This window comes from Castor canadensis, chromosome 13, assembly GCF_047511655.1.
Source record: "Castor canadensis chromosome 13, mCasCan1.hap1v2, whole genome shotgun sequence".
Taxonomy (NCBI): domain Eukaryota; kingdom Metazoa; phylum Chordata; class Mammalia; order Rodentia; family Castoridae; genus Castor; species Castor canadensis.
In genome coordinates this window covers 67,101,857-67,123,934 of record NC_133398.1, presented here as the reverse complement: position 1 = coordinate 67,123,934, position 22,078 = coordinate 67,101,857, and the positions used below count along the sequence as shown (strand labels likewise).

Sequence of the window (22,078 nt, the reverse complement as noted above, 5' to 3'; positions counted from 1 at the left end):
GAAGTGGGACACAGGTATGTCCTGAGTGAATGAAAAGTCAGTTCTGTGTATAGCAGGCAGCTCTACCTGGAGAAAGGGAAGAAACAGAGCTTGGAGGTTTGGTTCAGTTAGCTCAAATGACCTGTACTATAGTTTGGATCTGGAATGTCCCCCAAAGGTTGTGTGTTAATGTCTTGCTCCTCATCATCATGCTATTAAGAGGTGGGGGAAAGTTTAGGGGGCAGAGTAAGGATTTAAGTCATTAGGGGTGTGCTTTCAAAGGGGATTATAGGACCCTGGCTTCTTCCTCTTTTTCTTTTCCATTTTCAAATGGCTTTGTTCCACCACACACTTCCCACCTTAATGCACCACTGCCTCCCCATAGGTCCAAAAGCAATGGGATGAGCTGACCATGGACTGAAATCTCTGAAACTGCAAGCCAAAATAAAACTCTCTCTATCACTTGGTTATCTTAGGTACTTCATTATAGTAATGAAAAGCTAATATAATCTGATTTTAAAGGCAAGGCATTTTACACACACACATTCACCAATGGCTCTAAACTTAGATACACATTATTATCACCAGGGACACTTTTCAAAACATGCAAATTCAAGGGCTGGGGATGTAACTCAGTGGTAGAGAAGTTTCCCAGCATGCCCATGGCCCTGGATTTGATCCTTAGCATGGGATAAAAAGAAAAGTAAATTCTAGGCTTCTCCTCAACCCACTAAACTGAAGAGTGCCGGTGCAATTACCCACAGGCATGCATTGGGAACCTTGTGCTGTACTTTACAGTGCATTCCACTGGAAGCAGAGTTCACCCAAAAGATGGGGGAGGAGACTAAAGAAGCACATGAACCAGAAGGTACATGGTGAAGAAGATCCAGTGTAGAAACTGACAAAATAAGAAAGCAATGGTTATGGAAGCTAGTTAAAGTAAGACTGAGAATCTGTGGTTAGTTTATAAAGACTTAGGAGATCAATTCTTAGGATGAGTAGCATATAAAGTGTATTTTGTGTTTTGTGACCCAATAAATAGGTCAGATACAAACCCAAGAAGAGTCCCATGAGTCATGCCATCTGCCACCACCTTGCCCTTGAGAGCTCAGCTTAAATCTTCTCTGTTTATCCCACAAGAATATAACTTTCACATCAATACTCTTCTGACTTTAGTCAGTATTCTACTGTGTACGAAGTTTGGAATCACCAGCTTTACTCATTTCATTTTATCCTTGCATTAAATGGAATCATATTTATACCCTTAGCGATTAAAAACTACCATATTCATATTCTTTTCTGTACCACTCAGTGCTTTGGATTCTTATGCATAAAGCCTGTGTCTTGCTCCCCACTACTGGGCACTCCTGGTAAGATATTATGAAGAATACATAGCTCTGAGCCATCTCATAAAGATGGAAAGATAAATTAAACAATATTCCTGGGGTTTATATTCTAAAGTCCCACCAGTCAGCTATTGTACGTCAATTATCAACTAATTAGTAGAGAGTGCTTATGCTGACCCTTCTGTTCTCTCATGTAATGATTTGCCAAGTTAACCGAAAGCTGCTCTGCTCCATAGAGACTCTTAGTATAGCAAGAGTGTTAAATAAAGTTCACCCACAATTAGCCCAGAAAATCAAAGAGGAAATGTAAGCACATTTTACGGCTTTTCCCTCAACAAATTTTCTAACAATCCCATGGGAAGACAACAGATAGATTTGTTTAAAAAGCAAACCATAACTCTAAAAATATTGAAACACCAGTACAGGAACAATTTAGTAATTGATCGCTTACTGGTCAGGTATCTGTGTGTTGTGCCCCTGCTCTGTGCTATAGCATGTACTCCAGTGTGGGCATATAGATGAGTCAGAAAGTTCTTGCATACAATCTAATTTAGCAGGCTAAAACCAAGGCTTATGTGGTAAAATATATGAAGGTAAATTAATTGCACTTTAGAAAAAAAGAGGTCTTCCCTAAACACAAGAAAGAATGAGAGTAAGGAAGGAAGAAAGCATATTTTAATGGGAGAAAACTGCCTCAGCTTCCCAAAGATCATAACCAAGTCACATTTACTGAGTGTGGGCTTAGTATTTGTGCAAATGATCTCAGGCCATTGAAGGTGTCCTTAAAAGAAAAATATTTGTATGAACTGGAGGAGGCAGTGAGTCTTGGGCTGAGACCTTTAATGGCTGGAAGGGAGGGGCCAAAGTGAAGTGAGGAGAAGTGCTAGGAAGGCATTATGAGCGAAACAGTAAGCAATGGAGATGCGAGAGACATAGCGGTTTCACTTACCAGCTGTGTGACCTTGAGCAAGTTCTTTAATGTTGCTGTGCCTCTTTCTGCTCATCTGGAAAATGCAGCGATAACTATTTCCACCTTCGTGAAGCTATTTGGAGTACTAAATAGATCAATGTATATAAAGTACTTAGAATAGTGTCCAGCACATACTAAGTACTCCTTAAGCCTAAAGAATTCATATTCTTACTAAAGTATTATCAGATTGGACACACCCTTCATGCAAAGCATCTAAAAAAACTATCATAGCTCTATGTCAACACAATCATTGGACACTATTGTTGATATATCCTGGTTTCTAAGTTAAGGATGTATGGGTATGATGTGATGGGGAATATGAAGAGAACAGCCTAGCTATTTTCAGCAAATATGGAAGCAGAGCAAACACTGAAGGCAGAAAACAAGTTAGGAGATGTTTCTAAGATCTCAGGATGACAGTTGGGCAGAGATAAGCAGAGCAGACCAGGTAACCCCAATCCATCTTATTAAGAAAACAAATAAGAGGTAAGAGGGTTACTGAAGTGCCTTTAAGAAGATTTCAAGCCAGGGGTAGTGGCACACATCTGTAATCCCAGCTACTTGGGAGGTGGAAGCAGTAAGATCACAAGTTCTAGGTCAGCCCAGGCAAAGGTAGGGAGTCACTATTTAAAAACAAAAGGACTGGGAGTATGTCTCAAGTGCTGGAGTGGTTGCTTAGCAAGCTAAAGGCCTTGGGTTTTATTTCTAGTACAGTCCAAAAAAGAAAAATAAAAGATCTTAAATATTTCTTCATAAAAAGAAGGTCATGTATCTCCTAAATTGCCACCCCCCCCAAGCCAACCAAAAACAAAGGTAAGAGAATAGTCATGCTACATATTGGAGAGACCCCCTCACCAGATGGAACAATGACTGGGATCTGTCAGACAGTAAGTGCTTAACAAATACTTGCTAAATTAATGGATAAAGGATATGACTTTTAGAGAGATTAATAAGTCAAGTAGAGTTCAAGACCACAAATGAAGTTAAGAAATTTCCTCTTAACTGTGTGTGAGTCATGATATGTAAGAAAGATGAGGTCTCTGATAGACACAGTGTTGGTCTCTAAATTACTGAAGATCTGGAAATATTAGTTTGCCCCCTTTCTCCATACTCCCCGCTGCCACACACACACACACACACACATACACACACATTTTCTCTCTCTCTCTCTCTCTCTCTCTCTCTCTCTCTCTCTCAATGTGAAGGGATAGTAGTCTAACCTACTCATTATAAATCAATAGAAAAAATTTTAAGTATCTGAGAGCAAGCTCCCAACTGACCCTTCATATCAGATATAACTTCTTAGTATCTAAGAAGCTTACATAGTTACCATTAAAAGCAAGCTACCTTGCTTCCCTCCAAACAGTAATTCCTAGGAACTGTCCAAAGAGACACTCTACCATTGTTTTTTCTGTTCTACATTTTGCATGAGCTTGCAAGAACAGATAGTATGCTCAGAAGCATCAGATCCATAGATACTGGCTATAGAGATATACTGTTTTTCACTAAAAGTTAAATCACTAACACTTTTAAGCAATGGAAAGTACTTCCTCCCCAGAAGTCCCCCAGACTGCTCATTTGCCTTATTAGACACCTGGACTCCTCCAGGCTGTGATTCTTGACTCTATGCTCCATAGCCCATTCAGCAGCTCAGATACAAGGAAAGAAAATTCACTAAGTTATTATTTTTATTTCATGTTCCTCTGTCTCAGGAGAAGTTATTAGAAAAGAGCTGAAAACAGCTACTGCTTAAATTCATCCTTTCTTCCAGTTCTAAGTAGAGGCCTAAGTTCATTGAAATTGTTCCAAGTGCTCTAAAGGCCACAGAACTTTCTGAAAAAAGAGGGTGCCTCTTGGGAAAGACAGGAGAAAGGTAGACAGAGGTGAGACTGCCCAAAGTCTGGAAGAACAGCAGTTTGTTATCCCTCAAGTAGAGAGGCAGCTCCTCAGGGAAGGCAGTAGGGGTGAGGCTATGACTTCCTGTCACATATACGAAGGCCAGACCTTCAGTTCTGGGGCTCCCAGCTCCAGCAAAGCTTCCTGTGTCCAGGCAATGCACACAGCAGCAGGATCCTAGAGACCACATGGGCTTGGTCAGTGGCATCTCCACATTAACCTGATGGACCAAGACCAGAAAAGCTCTTGGAATGTCCTGTTCTGCACAAGGATCCTGGGGTAGTATCTTACTTTGACAGTGCATCAGGGTGTCCCACCAACAATGAGATTAAATTTCCCACTAATCAGAAAAATGATAAGAAGTTGATGTGCTTTGATTTAAAGAAAATAATATAAAGAACCATTTCTTGTATACATGAGTTGGTAGAATAAGTCATATCCAGTATAGATTCATGTAAAATTGGAGAGGGGGGAGAAATGACCCAAACATTGTATGCACATATGAATAAAAGAAATTTAAAAAAAAACCCAAAATAAAAAAATAATAAAAAAATAAAATTGGAGAGCTTGAGGACTGAAATATCTACCTTTTGGGTCAAGTAACTCTCATTGTATAAAATCATATAATGTTGACCAAACTGCCAAAATTCAAAATTCTAATATCGTGAATCTCAATGCTCAGGCAATCTGGTCCTACATAATGTAAGTTCACTTTCTTTTATTAAATAGTATTTTTGAACTGAGAACTAGATTAATCTAAGTATCTCTATACACATGACTGGAACATAAATTATATTAAAGCGACTATTTTACCTCTGTACCCTGTAAATGCTAATTCAGCTGCTGTACCAAAAATAACTCTTAACCTACAATATCTGGAATTAGGCCAATGAGGGAGAATACCACTTTCAACCCAAAATTCTTTCCCATTAAAACACAAAAATTATCCTAAGACCTATTGATGCCAGAATGAAAACAAAATCTAAATTAAGAGTTGTGGTTATGTTCTCCTGAAATAATACTTTATTTTAAAAAAGGAGTATTAGTTACTTATCTGAATTTGAATACTGAAACTGAGAATGTGTGAATAAAAAGTTGAATGCTGATCAAGTTGAAGACTTATTTCTAAATAATGTACAAATTCTTAGAAGCGAATGTATCACACATCATAAGAAATATAAGACCCTATAACTTTCAAACTACAAGAGAAAGAAAGAAATAAAATTCTTACCCAAACCTCATAGGATGAATTAAGTAACTTAACTTAGTGGATGGAGTGCCTCTTGGACTCCTGGTTCTAGGTGAAACGAATCATAAACTTAGCCAGGATTTGATCTCCTCTGTTCGTAAACATTCCACAACAAAACAAAAATAACAAATACCGGCAGAAGTTTCACTTTGATCTTCTTGCACCAGAGAGGGAAATGAACCTTGAAAAAATCCACAGTATGTAATAAAATATTACAATGACTCCTTATAAACCATAATCAGGAGATTAGCTCCTGACAGCGAGCTGCAAAATTATGAAGATATCGCTAGAATGTTTTCAACAAGGAAAACTGTCGGACATTAACCTCATCAATACCCAACTAACTGTAAATTCTCAAAGGGGTCTATTTGTTTCCAAACCTAAAGCATGTGACTTACGAAATTTTAACATTAAGGATATGTGTGTTTCAGAGATGTTTTGAGAAGTCAAATTGTGTTTTAAGGCTAAATGACTAATAAAGAAAAATTAATGAATTGTTTTGGACAAATTTCACAAGTACCTGCTCTCCTTCCTTTGCTTTTATAGCTATAGCCAATTCTATTAGTCAAATCGATTCTGTGAAATGCTAATTTTGCAAAAATATCCCCAAACAAAAATAATAAAGATAGAAATAGCTTTTCTGGTTTTTCCCTAGCTTTATTGGGGTATAACTGACAAATAGAAAATATCTAAATCTAAGTGTACATAATGAAAATTTAAGGTGTACAAATTTAAGGTATACCAATATACTTGATATATATATATGTGCACACATACTATAATTAATATATTCATCACTTCACAATTACCTTTGTGTGTATGTTGAGAATTTAACATCTATTCTACTAAATTTTAAATATACAATGCAGTATTGTTATTTATAGCCACTGTGCTGTGCATTAGATCTCCAGAACTTATTCTTCCTGCACAAATGAAACTTTGTACTCTTTGGCCAGTATCTCCCTGTTTCCCCACCACCACCCTCTGGCAACCGCCATTCTGCTCTGCTTCTATGAGCCCCACTATTTTAGATTCCACATATAAGTGAGCTCATCCAATGTTTGTCTTTCCAAGGGACCTTTTCTTCTTTCTTCTTCTTCTTCTGCAAAGCACACTGAGCTATTTATGGCGAAACCATCCAATTGTCCAGAAGAGATTTTGCTCTGTGTTCAGAATTCTAGGACCCAGTCAGTGAGAAAGAAAAGGGAATGGACAGCTTCTTCCTTCCTGTTTAAACACAGTGAGCACCTTTGTTTGAAAAGATTTTCCCACTATCTTCTTTCAAAAAATGTGTCAGAGGGGCTTAAGAGGAGGTGGTAGTAAGGTAGAGCAACTGAGATAGTTGTTATTGTACCTCATGGGAGAAGGCAAAGGGACAAAGATTGAGAAATCTTGTCCAATGAATGCTGTTCTGTCATCTGACACCAGCAACAAGGGGAATGCTAGTAACGCCTCAGTCCACAGAAGGAAAGAATAGAGTTAGAAATAAATTTGAAAAGAAGACGTATAATTCAGCTAGACTGACTTGTTTTTTGACACGTAGCCTTGAAAAGAACAATTTTACCTCAGAAACTTGGCAAATGCAATCTGATTTTTTTTGATAAGTGGGAACATGCATTCTACTAAATGCATGAAGAGAGAGTGAGGGAGAGAAAGGCCAGGTATCCAAAGACAGGGAGGTTGTCAGGTTTCTCGTTTCTGTGTCATTTCTGTTTAGTCGGTCAAATGAAAACTCAAAACCGTATAATTAGATGGCTGTTTATACATGATTAAGCATGAGCTCATTGGACTACACATGCCAAAAAGTCAGAGATGTGGTTAAGGGCAAGAAGGAACTATTAATAAAAGGAAATAAAGCTGTAATACATTTTTCACTTATGAATAAAAATAATTCAAAGGTCTCTAGATGGAAAAAGAGAGAGAAAAAATTAACTATGAGTAGGGGCAAGAGCCAAATGATTTTATAAACGGTTAGAATTCATGAAATATATAAACATAAGCCACTGATATGAAAAAGCTTTTTTCTCCTCTGTGATTCTAATCTTATTTTTTGCTTCTCATAAATATAACTCAAAATGAGAACATAACAAAATTTACCTGTATTATATTTCTTTAAAATTGTTCTGGGAAATATTTATACAAGAACATGTTGTTCTTTACAAGAGTTACTTGTTCTTCATAACTGTCTCCACCAGGAATCCTCTTTGGAGAAACCAAGAGTTGGCAGCTCCTTGGAAAAAGGCAGTGGCTTTTTTGTTTTCCACAATTGCAGAATTTTCTTCCCGAAATGAAATGAATCCAATGAAAGCAAGGCTTACCTGACCATAACCTTCACAAAGGTCAGGCAGACCTTCCCAAATCTCTCAGAGGATCTGTGATCTTAGACTGAGGCTCTGAAATGCTGTGAATCAAGTATTCATCGACACCCAGCTATAGATGAGCTCAGTGGGCAAGTCTTTCAGATGACAGAGAGAATGAACTGACCCAGGATCAGCCTACAACTCTAATCTTAGGTAAGGTTTTCAAACCAGTGCTACAACCTCCCCTATTGGGAAACTATACCAATACAGGGTACCTTAGGATGCCAGGATGGCAAATGAAAACCTAATCCTAGAGGTGGCTCAACTGTGTGTGCTATTTTCTATAACCAAACAACCCTCTAGCTTTCCAGTGCTGTGACTACCTTTGCATATAAGTGCTGTGATAGATGTAGAACCAGTTGATGGGCACAACACTACCTAAACCAAAAAATGGATAAAGCCCATTGGAAATCCAGTGTATAGTCCTGAAGAATAAAGCTAAAATGAGCCTCCTAACATTCAAAAAGCATAATACCTAAAAAGCATAAACATTGACTTTTATACCCTAATTCTTAGTCTCCAGTTCACATCATTTCTATTTCTCAGTCTGCCAGAGACCTCTAATCTCAGTCTCCATCTCAATCTGTCTCTTAATATCTCTTCTCTCTCTCTGTCTCTGTCTCATTCTCTTTCTCTCCCTTCCTCTCTCTCTCCCTCCCTCCTTGAGCACCAACAAATGAACACCAACAAATCTTTGATCACACACTGCTCATTACAATTTAAACCGACATGGTAAACTACACAATATACAGAGTCCTAAAAAGCTCATAGTGAGACACTAAGATGAGTGCATTCCTGAAAAGGCACAGACAGAGACACAGCGCAATACTCAGAACCAATGGAGCAATTTTAACCGCTGACACTTACATATTATCTACATGTCTTGCAAGAGATAGGTTCTTTGTTCTAAAGACTCTTTGCAATATTGACCTACTTTAGTTAAATTTGGTTCTTAGCATATTCATTTACTGTTAGAAGCCACCCAGAGCTGAAAGATGTGAACTTTCATAAAACAAACTCCTCATGTGCCAGCAATTCAGGGATTTTTGTTTTCAATGTTGAAGAAAGGTGGAAAATCTTACTAAATTAATAAATATGGATTATTTGAAAGAGTTTAATATCTACTCTAGTTCCAGATAAGAAATGTGATAATTTATTCCTAAACAATGTGTGGCATGTAACTCAAAACCGTTTTTCATCAATAATTAATATTAATAATTAACAAGTATAAACAACAAAAATACCTTCTGGAAATGTTTCAACTGGGCCCTTTCCTCATTCCAGAGGCTGCCTACTGCGTCTCTTTACCCTCTATGTGGGGTTAATAGCTAAGCTTCCCTCATCTCTGCCATGCAACACTACCCAGCAGCAATCTTCCCAAGAATGTGTTCACAAATGCAAAAGAATGAGAATAAAAGCCTTATCAAAGTCACCTGACCTGACAAACGAATTTCTGAATTAGAGCTGCAATTACATGTATGGACAGTGCACTGGGTTTTTCTCTAGTAGGGGTAGACCCTGAAGAAACTTACCTCTAACACCTATTCTCTTACCTACGAGGGAGTTTCTTCTGTCTTCAGTTAGCCTCATAATAAAAATTTAAAAGTACTTCAGATTAAACAGCAAAGGGAAGGACATGCAAAAGCTACTCACTTAAACAGGTCAGAACCACTGAATCAAGATTTTTTTCTAATTGACACATTATAATTGCACAGATTTCTGAGATACAGCATGGTGTTTTAAGATACGCATACCAAGGATTTTACTCTGCATTTGTTCTAAACAGCATTCCCTTTGACTTTTTTTTTTTTGGCGGCAAGGGGTTTTGAACACTTGTTACCCTTTGACTTTTAAAAACTGCATTGCCATTCTTTGCTTTCTTTGCTTGTGTGCCCAATAGCCCCTTCACAGTCAATCTCATAAGATCTTCAGATCTTACTCCAGAATTAAAGGCATTTCACCAGTTACCTCTTATTTTTCAGCCACCTTGCCTTAGCACTTGGTATTTCAAACTGTAAGCCATTGTAATTAAATCTCCTTTAGCCATTCATTCTTTCATCAAAACGTGCATAATATGGGTAATATCCTAAGAAGTTTCCAAGGTTCAGTATCATTACATAATACTTCCATATATGTACACAACATTTTGTACAGCACATACAAATTCTTCAATTCTAGTTCCATTCCTCCACGTACCTCTATTCTATACATTACCATTTATTCTTTATGAACGATGTTCAGAATCACCAGCAAAAGCACCCCATGCTTAAATTATTCATGTTCCCAATCTGCTTGGCCAGTGCCCTTCAAAGGGCTGGAAGTCAGAAGCCATTGTACAGCAGGGCTTCCATAGGCAGTGTCTGCATGGGTACATGTGTGCTCTTTGCTGGGGGCCTCAGCCAACTGTGCAGAGTACTTTGCATATATTTCCAGGGTACTTGCTCGGTGGTTTCACAAAGTGCAGATAGCAGGAGCATTTAGAGACTGCTAAGACACTCAGCCAGGATGGTGTGCTAAGAACTGCTCAGACAAATGCAGCCTAAGAAACAATGTCTCCCTTCAAGTGGAACTGTGGGCGAAATCAGCCAGCACCAGCCTGTAAGAACAATACTGGGCAGGTCATTAACTTGCCTGGGTCAGAGCAGACAGTGGTGAGCTCAACCACCTTTCTGGAAGCACTGTTTTAGCTTCTGAGTTTATACAAATAAAACCCACAGTTTTCTAATGGCTAAACTAGGAATGTGTTCGAAAATAGCTAACTTTCTGTGAATCCTGCAGAAGACACCCAGGGAAATCACAAAGGTACATCTACAGTCTGTTCAAGTTTGCATACTGCTCTATAATAGCTACAAATGTATTACACTGAAAATAAGCAACCACATAAGCAAACCAGAGCTGGGTTTTTTGTTTTAAGTGAGGTGGTTATCAATGCATTAAGTTTTCCCCCCCCTCTCCTTTTTTCTTTTGCAGAAAAGAGTAAGTTAGTCGTTAACTACACAAAGGAGTTAAAGTTTAACTTGAAGGCTGGGAATGCTTGAGCTCCTAATCTTCCCTCCCTTTTTCTTATTACAGCGAAAATAGCTTCAGGAAAACTTTTACTGATTGTCGCTGATTCTGGATGAGATGTGACTGCATCAGTTCCTTGCTGCCCTCACAGGAGGGTTGATTCTAACCTTAATTCACCACCAAGGTCCCTACCTCTGGCATCCCAGAATCCCTGCCCAGTCCCCGCCCCCTGCCACACTCTCATTGACAGAGACTTGCTGAAATATCACCTCCTCCTTGAAATGAACCTTGCGGATCCCATCTCCTAGGTCAAGTTCAAAGTGCTTTATCCTTCCTCTAAACTCCTAGGTGATGTTACTTGTGCATCACTGCCTTTCTTATGTACCTTATCTGGCATGTCAGTGGAGACAGGGACTGTACCTCATCTGCTTTCACCCCCACTCCTCACCCCCAGAGTCAGAGTCCAGGACACAGTTTCCTGCAAAGGGGAGACATTGGCTAATGTGTGTGTTCAGGTAATGCCCACACCAAGCTTAGAGTATGTTTTACTCAGGGCTTCTTTCCATGGTGGGGAGGGGAGAATGAAACAAAAGGAGAATAGAATCGTATTGTTTAGAGTAGGAATAAAAACAAAACTAAAAAATAGGGAGTTTGTTGAGAAGCTGGGGTGGCAAGATGGCTGAGCTGCCTCTTTTTTGTTGCCCCAGCTATTCTTAACCCTTTTTACTCTCCCTCTGCACCAGGCACACAGCACACCTCACTGAACACACAGCTCCTCCCTATCGATGCAGCCCTTTCCAAATTGTTTGATTTGCCATCTTTTCTATGAAGCCCTCCATGGAAACCAATGTAACAAACCTTTCTCTCCTCTCTTAGCTATTCAGAAGGAACCAAGGAGGTAAAGAAGTTTCCTAACTATCAGGTAATGATTATATTCCCTCACCAAGAACTTAAACTATTATAATCACTCATACTACTCTCGATGATAATAATGACCCATCTACACATTGCAAAACAATGACAACTAGCCTTAACAGAGGCCTTCTTGGTACAAGGGGGGACTCCCGGTTCTGTACTTTAATGAACCCATTCATTTCATCCAGCAGCCCTGATTACTACAGCTCATTTCACAGGGGAGAAAACTTGAGGTTGAGGAGACATATGTTTCAAAGTCAATAGCCCAACTGTGTTAACTATGTACCCACATGTCCACCACCCTCCACACGACTAGACAAATACTCCTAACTAGAGAGGAAATAGGACAATTAGAACCTCAATCTTCTCCCGAAGATGGAACCAGCTCCCACAGCCTCCAACGTTGCAGCTTCCATAGTCAGAAGTGACACCTGGGTAGGTGCCATCTATGGTGCCAGATGCTTGTATTTATACTAACCTTTGTGGTAGTGATTTAAATGCCTAACCTCTGTGATCGTGACTAAATGTCAGTAATATAAGCTCTCTTACTTTCAGGAATTTGGGATGTATAACAACAAATTCATTTATTTGTTCATTGGGTGGTTAAACTGCATGGTAACAACAGATAAACAGATTAAGGGAATTGCAGCACAAAATGATGTCTCTTGAGAAAGCTGTTCTCAAAGCTGCTGAGAAACTGAAGTAGGGGGTGACGATCACAATGATGATGATATTTAGGAACAAGACATGAAAATACCTGCACAAATCTTACTAGAAAACATTTACTAATTTACTAACTTACTCTTTATGCAGCAGTTCTATTTTCCTTTATTGTTGTGCTTACACTATATCAACTACATCACACTTGAATTCACCCCTTCCACCACTCCCCTTCTCCCACAGCCCCCCAATTCATGGAACAGTTTCAATAGGTATCATTTTTGCATTTTCATGCATGTGTACACATTTTTTGCACTGTATTGACTCCCCTTCCTCCTTTTCCCCACCACCTCCCCCCTCCCACTGGTACCCCCCCATTCTCCAATTTTGCAGAAAATAGAAAAAAAATTCAAGTGCACAGTTTATCAGGATTCAGGAATGGGAAAACATGATGCTCAAACCCATACACATATACACATACATGGCCAAACACTGATGCACTGTATCCAGCACAACAGGAAGTAAATAGAATATACTTTTAAGGGACAACTTCCCATGCAAACCTGACCTTTTATAGGACTAGTTTCTACTAGATAGCAGCTTACCTTGAGAACAATATGCATAAAGCTTTTAAAGGGGTCATTTCTAAAATTGTATTTCAGTAGCCCAAGCTACACTGACCCAAAAGCAGAGTCTAACCAGCCACTGACTATTCCCAGGCAATTGGCTGTTCCAGCTTTCACTATCCAATAAAAATATTAACAAAGGATGAGAGAAATGGGGATGTGTGGGTGGGCAGAGCCAGTGGTATGGAGACAAGAAGGGTCTACTCCAGCACAAAGTCACAAAGCCAAGAGGCCAAGTTTGGTCTGTGGCTATGAGGTTATGACTTTGGCCAAATCTCTTCAACCATCTTGTTGAGATCACACAGTGAAATACTAGAACCATGCATGATGCAAACCTGGTGCTCAATAAAGGTTCATTCAGTAGATCATACCTGAAAACCTTTACTCTCTCACCATCTAAAAAACTACTTTTAAACAAGAATAGACAACAAAACAATTTCAAGGGCTGCACTCACGAGAAACAGATAGTATCCCTGCTCCCACTATGCTCTGAACTCATAAGTTTATATGACAACAAGGGATATTAGAAATCAGGTCTCCAACCTCCTTATTTTCTAGATGGTAAAACTCAAGCCCAGAGAGGCAAAGTGACTTTTCACCAGTCAGAGTCAATCCTTGCACAAAAATCCAGGTACTGGGACACCTAAACCCACGTTCTCCTGTACTCTACTCCTTTATAGGATGCCAGCTATAAATGAGGTTTGTTGATGCAAATACCTCTGAGGCAATTAAAAATGTCTTTGGCCATCAAAATCGAGTGAAGGTAGCAGGCAGTAGACTCTTTGATACTATGGGCCATATGTGTGAAGAGATGGAGAGCTGGAGGAAGAAAGGGATGAGCACAGAGAAAGAGATTAGGGCAAAAAGGGACACAGAGACCCCCCTACTTGACAATTATGCCTAAAGATCTATTCCATGTCAGTCCACAAGTGGAATCAGAAATACCCCTTCCCTGCCCCGAGAGCGTTCTCTCTTTCTTCTATCTTCAACTGTACAGGATACAAAAGCCATCACTCCCACAGATCAGAAAAAAACGTAGGAATTTTCAGAAGAAAACAGAAATGAGATTGTTTAACTTCACTTTTTTATAAAATATGCTCAGTCTCAGTTTGCTCAGGAGTTCTTAAACCTTAGGTTTGAGTAGAACCATGATCAACTACGGATTTCCGTAGGACGGTGCCTGCTTATTTTTCTGCCAAATGTAAATGTGCCATGGCACCAACATTCAGGCTGCTCAGGGGCAGCAACCCCCTTGCTAAAGAAAGGAGAAAGGGTCTAATTTAAGCATATCAAAATTGACAGACTAACTTTTAAAAATATTTCCATTTCAAAGGAAGTTTACAAGCAGTGAGTAAGGTTGTAAGGCTTTTATTTCCTGGCAGAATAATAAGAATTACAGAACAATCACCCAATTAGCAGTTAAGGAATTCCTCTGAGTTGTGGTCTTACTTTCTTTGTCTTTGTTCCAAAGAAAAAGTCTGCCTTCAGGAGTCTGAAATAATGAAAGAGCTCTTCATTGTGTCAATGAGTTTGGAAGGAGCCCCCATGGCACAGGGACCTTGCCTGGCATTGAAGTATAAGAAGCCGCTGTCCCTAGTTAAACATGCTTATACCCTCCACAGAAAGGGGGCATACCTGGCTGAAAGCCAAGGAGGACCATTGGAAGGTGACAGAAAGTACAGCATTTGATGTTAAGACCCTCAGCCTTGCTTGGGCCAAACTCTTACCCACAGGCCTCTCAAAATAAAAAGTAGGAAATATCAAAATAGCATATAAAGTTCAATTTCATATAAAGTATTTATGAAATGCCCAGTTCACGTGGGTTGGTCAACCAAGTCACATAAATGTTCCCACAACCATTCAAACCTCTATTAGCATCACTTAGGCAGTTTGTGAAAGCTCTGCTTCCTCCAGTGCCATTACATCACAAAAAACATGTAAGCGTCCAGAAACCAGAATACAGCTCAACCACAGGGTGAGTTCTAGAAATCAGAAGTGCCTTTGTGCAGCACAGAGGTGTTGTTCCCGGAAGAATTCAGAGAGTGGCGGATAGGACATTGCTGAGAATATAGGTGAAAGGAATGGAAGAGAAAAATGTCTGTAGTCACTCCCAACTATAACATTCCAAAGGCTCTCTAAACACTGTCAACTTTTACACTTTATGTAAATTATGACAATATTTACTGTCCTCATCCAAGGATGAAGCTGTTGGTTGTTTATGTTTTGTGTTGTTTTCATACTTCTTTCCATTGTAGGCTCATACTCAGTGTATGAGGCTGGTAAATGGCTACAGGTCTCAGATTTATCATTACCAAAATAAAGGCAAATAAGCATCAACTTTACTCCTTTATCAAGTTAAATTTCAGAAATGTTGTCTACCGATAAAATTCAACACAATCTGCTGAAAATTACAATAAAAGAAAAGAAAATTCAATATGGTGATAAAACACAATATAGACATGACAAATGTAAGTGATTTCTTACATAGTATCAATTATGAGTTTCAAAATATAACAGAAAAATGTTTTAAATTTAAAATTCCTAGGAACAGGGTGTAATATGGAGAAAGGTACAGTATTTCTACAAAGACACAAACATAGATATGTACATATTCCCAGGAGAGAAAAATAAGTATAACAAGTATGCTGATTCTTCCAAACTATTTTACAGAGTTAATGCAGTTTTTACTCCTTGCATCACTGAAATTCTGTGCCCTATAATTTTCTCTTTCGGGGGATGCTCTGCATGTTAGAGAAGACTGAGTAGCATCTCTTGACTCTATCCATGAGATGCCAGCAGCACAATCAAATGCCAACTGAGACAACCAAAACTAAACAATGTCCAGACATTACCAAATGTCCCCAAGGGCAACACCACTCAGATAGAGAACCACTGATTTGACGCAAGTCCTACTGGGCTTTTCCACATTCACTACCTCCACAATGGGATTCTCAAGTTCACCTTGAAAAATGAAATAGTACTACCAGTCAAAAATGCTTTGAAAAAGAAAATATATATTGTAAAGAGATGAAATAAAAATCATAGAACACAGAAGGAAGACTTAATTAAACCGAACACAGAAACAGAACAGCAGCATAAAATCATGACCTCAGAGATACAGTAATTGGCATATGATGACTTACAAATGAGTAAGGAAAAGGAGATCTATAAATAGGAGTGGGACAACTGTTTAAATCAAAGCTAAGTTCTTATTCACATTACAAATGTTCTGATTATTTACTGCTGTATAACAAACCACTTCACAATTTAAGAGTCCTTAAGACAAGAATTTGTTTCTTTTATATTGCTGGGAGTTGACTAGGCTCAGAACGGGACCACTGCACTTAGGGGTCTCTCATGCTTCACAGTCAGATATCAGCTAAAGGTTGCAGTTACCTGAAAGGTGGACTGAATGGATGTCTAAGATGGCTCACTCCCTTCAGCCAGGGATGTTGCCTGTCAGCTGGGGGTTCAGCTGGGTTGTCAGAAGGAGACTAAACAGACACATGCCCTTAGTGCATGACTTGGGGTTCTTACAGCATGGCAGCTAGCTTCCAAGAGGCAGAAGGAGGGACCTTTCCGGCTAGCTAAGGACCATGCTTGCAAGAGGCACATCATCACTTCTACCATGTTATTGGCCAAGGCAGTCTCAGCACCTACCCAGATTCAATGTGGTAGAGAAATAGACTCCACCACCTGACCAAGGAGATGCAAACTCACCACAGAAAAGTGCACAGAATGGAAACTGTGGCTTTAGTCATCACTGGAAAATACAACCAGCCATAATATAGCATCATGAGTCCCATGGAAGTAAACAGCTAAATATTAAAAAGAAACATCTAAAACTATTAACAGAAAATACATTTGAATTTTTGCTTAATTTAGGATGCAAAAGACAAAGATAAACAGATAAAACTACAAGAATATTTTAGCTCAATAAGCACCATAAATAAAATAGAAAAGCCAACACAAGACTAGGAAATCACTATCACTCTATAAACAAAGGGTTAAAGACTTAATATATAAGTCAATAATAAAGACAAATATTCTTATGGGAGGGTGGTCAGCAAAGGACATAAATAGTCCATAAAAGAAGAATCAAGTAGACGAGAAAAATAGACAATATTTTGCCAACAGATTGAGTTGAAAGTATGTATGTAATATAAACCTTTGTGAAACAACTTCTTACTACAGTCAAGAATATTTAAAATGTTCATTTTACCCCATAATCTACCTTAAGGAAACACTCAGATGTTTAGGCCATCATTTTAAAAATATATATGTGGTAAAACAGTTTTAATTGTTTGAAAGTACTCTTGAGTAAACAAATCACGATATACTCTCCATGCTCAAAGAAGTTCTGTTGTACTTAAAAATCATATTTTCAATGAATACTGAGCTACGTGGGAGAAAGTTTATAACACAGTGTGAAGAAAGAGAACTTAAAACTTTATTTAGAGTAAAATTAAGGATATACAGACGTATTTATCTCCTAATATTTTAGTAATTGATACCTCCACCTCTACAAAATAGTGGCAAGTGATTTCTTTTTTTCCGGTATTTAAGTTTTGTCTAAAATAAAGATGTGGAGATTCCTTTTTAGACTCAGGGAAAAAATACTAATACTGATGAGTAAAAACCAAAGAAAAGATCACATGTTATTAAGTTACTGCCAAAAAATAAAAAAGCAAGTTAAAAAACAAAAGAGTAAGTATGATTGTGCAGCGGTGACCTCAGAGATGGACTATGCTGACCCATTATACAGCCCACTGAGTGAAAACAAAGTCATTTCCAAGGCTCCTGACCAGCCATGGCACAGACTCCCATGCAGCTGTTTCGTGTAACCACTTTATAACCCACCCACCCCCAGACAATATTTAGTTCATTTGTTTTCTTTGCTGAACTCAAAATGTTTCTGCCTGCCTAAGTCTTTCTTGTTTTGCACTGTTTCTTGTTTTTGAGGCAGGATCTAGCTATGTGGCCCAGGCTAGACTCAAACCCTCAACCCTCTTGCCTCCACCTCTCCAGTACTGGGATTACAGATGTGCACCACCTTGACCAGCCTTCATACACCTCTCAAATCATAAAATATTTAAGAAAAAATGTACTCACAGGACATTAGTCACCAGTAATCCTGAGTTTTGAAGGTTCCTGATCAGGTACAACCTGTACTATTCCTTCAGATGAAGGAGCTGTGAGTATAGCAATCCCTCATCCCCTGGTTCTCAAACTTTAGTGTAACTGCACAGCTTGTGAAACAGATTGCTGGGCCTCCCTCAAAGTTTCAGACACAGCCAGGCGCTGGTGGCTCATGCCTGTAATCCTAGCTACTCAGAGGCAGAGATCAAGAGGATGGCAGTTCAAAGCCAGCAGGGCAAATAGTCCATGAGACTCTATTTCGAAAAAAATCCATCACAACAAAGGCTGATGGAGTGGCTCAAGGTGTAACCCTGAGTTCAAACCCCAGTACTCTGCAAAAAGAAAACAAAAAAGTTTCAAATACAGTGGGTGTACAGTGCAACCCAAAATTTGCATTTCTAACAAGTTACCAGATGATGCCCCCTACTTTGAAAATCACTGCTCCACAAGATCATTACCCCCTATTATTCACATTTAAAATACATTATTTGGGATTTATTAACATGTTTAGTCACGCATAACCCAAATAAATCCCAGAATCCTTCAGTGTAATTTCAGGTGGAGTACTCATACATTCAATAACCAAGTCCAGCCAGGTGTGGTGATTCATGCCTATAATTCTAGCACTGCAGAGGCTGACAGGAAGATTGTGAGTGTGAGGACAGCCTGAGCTACACCATGAGTTCCAAACCACCAGTGAGTTCCAGTTACATAGGGATATTCTGTCTCAAAAAAAAAAAAAAATTAAGAGAAAACCACTGCTTTTGCCATTTCTCTCTGCCATTCCTCTTGACTGACAACTGAAACCCTTCTGCAACCCTGAAACTTTCTTTCATTCTTCACTCTCCCACATGAGGAAACACACTCTTCCCAACATTCCTACAGAAACAATTTTTCCCTCCTTCCTCTCTTCTCATTCTTTAATCCAGTCTCAGCCCTTTCACATACAAATTCCTTGACTCCCATTCTTCTGTTTGTCTCCCCTTACTAATTAGCATATGAGACCTCAAAAGTAGGTGAGGTTGGTGGGGCGGAGTACCCTGGGGAACCCTGGGACTTCTTATCAGGTAACAGTATATTTTCCTTAGTAGACAAGAGAAGAGAGAAGTGCTAAATCACACAAGCGTTAATCACTTTTGTCCCTGGTACTCACCTATCCATCATCTATCCATCCACTCCTGCAGTCATGCAATACACACTTACCAGGTGTCCACTGCATAACAGGCCCAGTGTTAGGTATATGCAGAGAACCTGGAAGCAAAAGTGGGATCATTTGGGAAGTTACAGAACGCAGAGATGCTTGATGAGCAAGTAGAATACTTGGCCTGAATGGTAAGTTCAGACCTGAATTTTGTGTCTCCTAATACCCTTCCACCCACAGGCAGATATCTAAAACACCTTTATCAAAGCTTCATTCTTTTGATTTCACCCCATTAACATCTATATGTCCTTGTTAAAGGTAGCCCTATATATTGCAGAGTCATACCTACCTATGCTTAAGTTTCATGCCCTTATCTGACGAGGAGGTTCCTGGATATCTTAGAGAAAGGACAGAGAAACATCCTTCAAGAAGAAAAAGTATATAGGCTGGCAGCCAGAAAGAATCTAAGACAAACTGCATCCTTACCTCGGAAAAAATGCCCTTCTCCACTCTAGTTTGCACTCTATCCTACAGTGATTCTCAAAGTATAGTGTCTAGACCAAGATTATCAGCACCACCAAGAAGCTTATTAGAAATGCAAATTCTCAGGCCTAAATTAGAAACTCCGAGGGAGGGGCAAAATGTTGGCATTTTCACAGGCCCTCTTGAGGCTTCTTGAAGCATGCTTAAGTTGGAAGAGCCATGCTCAAATATCTGTTAGAGTGTCTGCCCTTCTACCATTAGTATATACTATTACTACAGGTATTCACGATTTACCAGACTTTCTTATTCATGCTTGAATATCATTTTCAGAAAAGTGTATGCAGAATCATAAGTCACTTGTCGAGAGTTAGGTTCTGTGATAATGGGGCAAAGAGCAAGTATCTATGGCCAAGACACTGACCAGTGAGATACTGGCCAAAAAGTAAGATGGCCATTGGTAAAGGTCAACGTTAACAGTTCTGTTAAGGTGAATGAGCTCCTTCCCAAATTGGTGTGATTTACCACCAAAAAAGAACTGGTTTTGCCTGTGCTTTAAAATTCTCAGAGCTATCAACAGGGCATGTTTTTGCATGCGGTTGAAAAAAGACCCACATGAATCTTTATCGCACAGTAAAATGTTCATCTCAAGTTATTTATCATCCTTGGTCTCTCTTTGGGGTTGAGGAGAAGGGGAGGGTAGATGCATATTTTTAGAACCAGGGAATGATTTATCATTCAATGAAACAACATAGATAGAGGCTTAAATCAAGTGTGTGGAAATAATACGTTGTTATTGCTAGTATTAACTCTGCTAAATTATAACCTATAAACCCCACAGTGCTTGACTTAAATATCCCATCCACATTTGTAGGAAATCTAAATGATGATTTCTCCTTTATCGCATGTGTTACAGGAGAATTTACTGTGGCTTCCACAAAGCAGATATGAGGAGCATGTTCTCCAAGATGTCAGTGTAACCAGGCACGATTGATAAGCACACAGCCCACATCACATATGTATTCGGGGAGCCTTTATATGCAGTTAATTAGTTTAGCTATTGCTTTCATGGTTCATTTAGACACCTCATGCTTCATTAAATACCAATAAATTTTATCCTTAAAAAAACCTTTTCAGTAAAAATATGATTGTCTCTTCAAGTGATAATCTTGTTAATGGATATGTATATTCCAAGTAGGTCTATCAGGACTGACAAAACTCTGAATTGCCATGGTTGCAGTACCCTGAAGTAATATGCAAATTTTATTCTATAGTTTAACACAAATGCCTCATCCACACATACTTTCTTACAGTAGGGGAAAAAAAGGTTCCTTTTTTCTTTTCCAAAAATGATGCGTCTTTTAAGCTTCTATTTTTATTTTGTCAAGAATGCCTACTTATGTTTCATAAGCTCCTTTTCTGCATTACATCAATTCTGAGTTTCTCTTTATTGGAAAGACAGGCTTTTAGCAACTTTCCAAAGCATGAAAAAACTTTTCGATAAACATGTGTTCTCTGCTTCCCTGATGCATGTTTCTAAAGAGAGCAGGGTTCATAGTCACTGGGATCTCTGACCATCAACCTACCACTGAGTGATCTGTGCTGCTCACTGAATGCCTGCAGAGAGTGGGTACACAGTGGATGGTCAAGATCAAGGTGGAAGTTTCAGCCACCTAAGCAAAAGTAGCACCTTCTCCCACACTGTCTCCTGCCTTCCAGGCCTACCTTACGTGTTTTTTCTGCGAAGATGTCCTCAACCTGCTTACACACAGAAGCCATCCCTCAGTCACTCATTTTCCTATAATACTCTTAACACTTTCATTACAGAATGTGTTACAATGTCTTATTCATTCATTCATTCTTCCATCTATTCATTCAACAAAACTGTATTGCTGAAGATACAATAGTAAATGAGACAAGATTTCCCCCTCTCCCATTTTCATGTGTACATTCTAGTGGTGAAGGAATGCACAATGAAACAAATGAATGGATAAATTAACAGGACCATTTCATTTGAACTTTTTTTTGGCAACACTGGGTTTTGAACTCAGGGCCTCATACATGCTGAGCAGGGGATCTTACCATTTGAGCCACTCCTTCAGCTAACAGAACCATTTCAAACAAAGGTAAATGCCATACAAGAAAGAAAACAGGTAGGTAGGATGGGGATCATGGGAAGCTTCTCTGGACTGAGTGGCCAGGAAGGCCTGCAGAAGAGATGGTTCATAAGCTAAGCTACAAGTGGTGAGAAGAAAGCAGCCATGAAACAATATGGGGAGCAGAGTCTCAGGAACAGAAAACTAATGACCAA

The 22,078-nt window shown here is 39.1% G+C and overlaps 1 protein-coding gene across 8 annotated transcripts in view; it reads right to left on the bottom strand.

Annotated features, from left to right (window-relative positions):
• The window catches only part of Glis3 (GLIS family zinc finger 3), a 443,820-nt gene that overhangs the window by 305,227 nt on the left and 116,515 nt on the right, over nucleotides 1–22,078 (bottom strand). Inside the window, exon 1 of one of the 8 annotated variants that reach the window (XM_074051956.1) lies at nucleotides 9,997–12,565. The exons of the other annotated variants lie outside the window; for them this stretch is intronic. The gene's annotated coding sequence lies outside the window, so the exon portion shown is untranslated. Of the gene's footprint in view, nucleotides 1–9,996; nucleotides 12,566–22,078 lie in introns of those variants that run through there. 8 annotated transcript variants of the gene reach the window in all.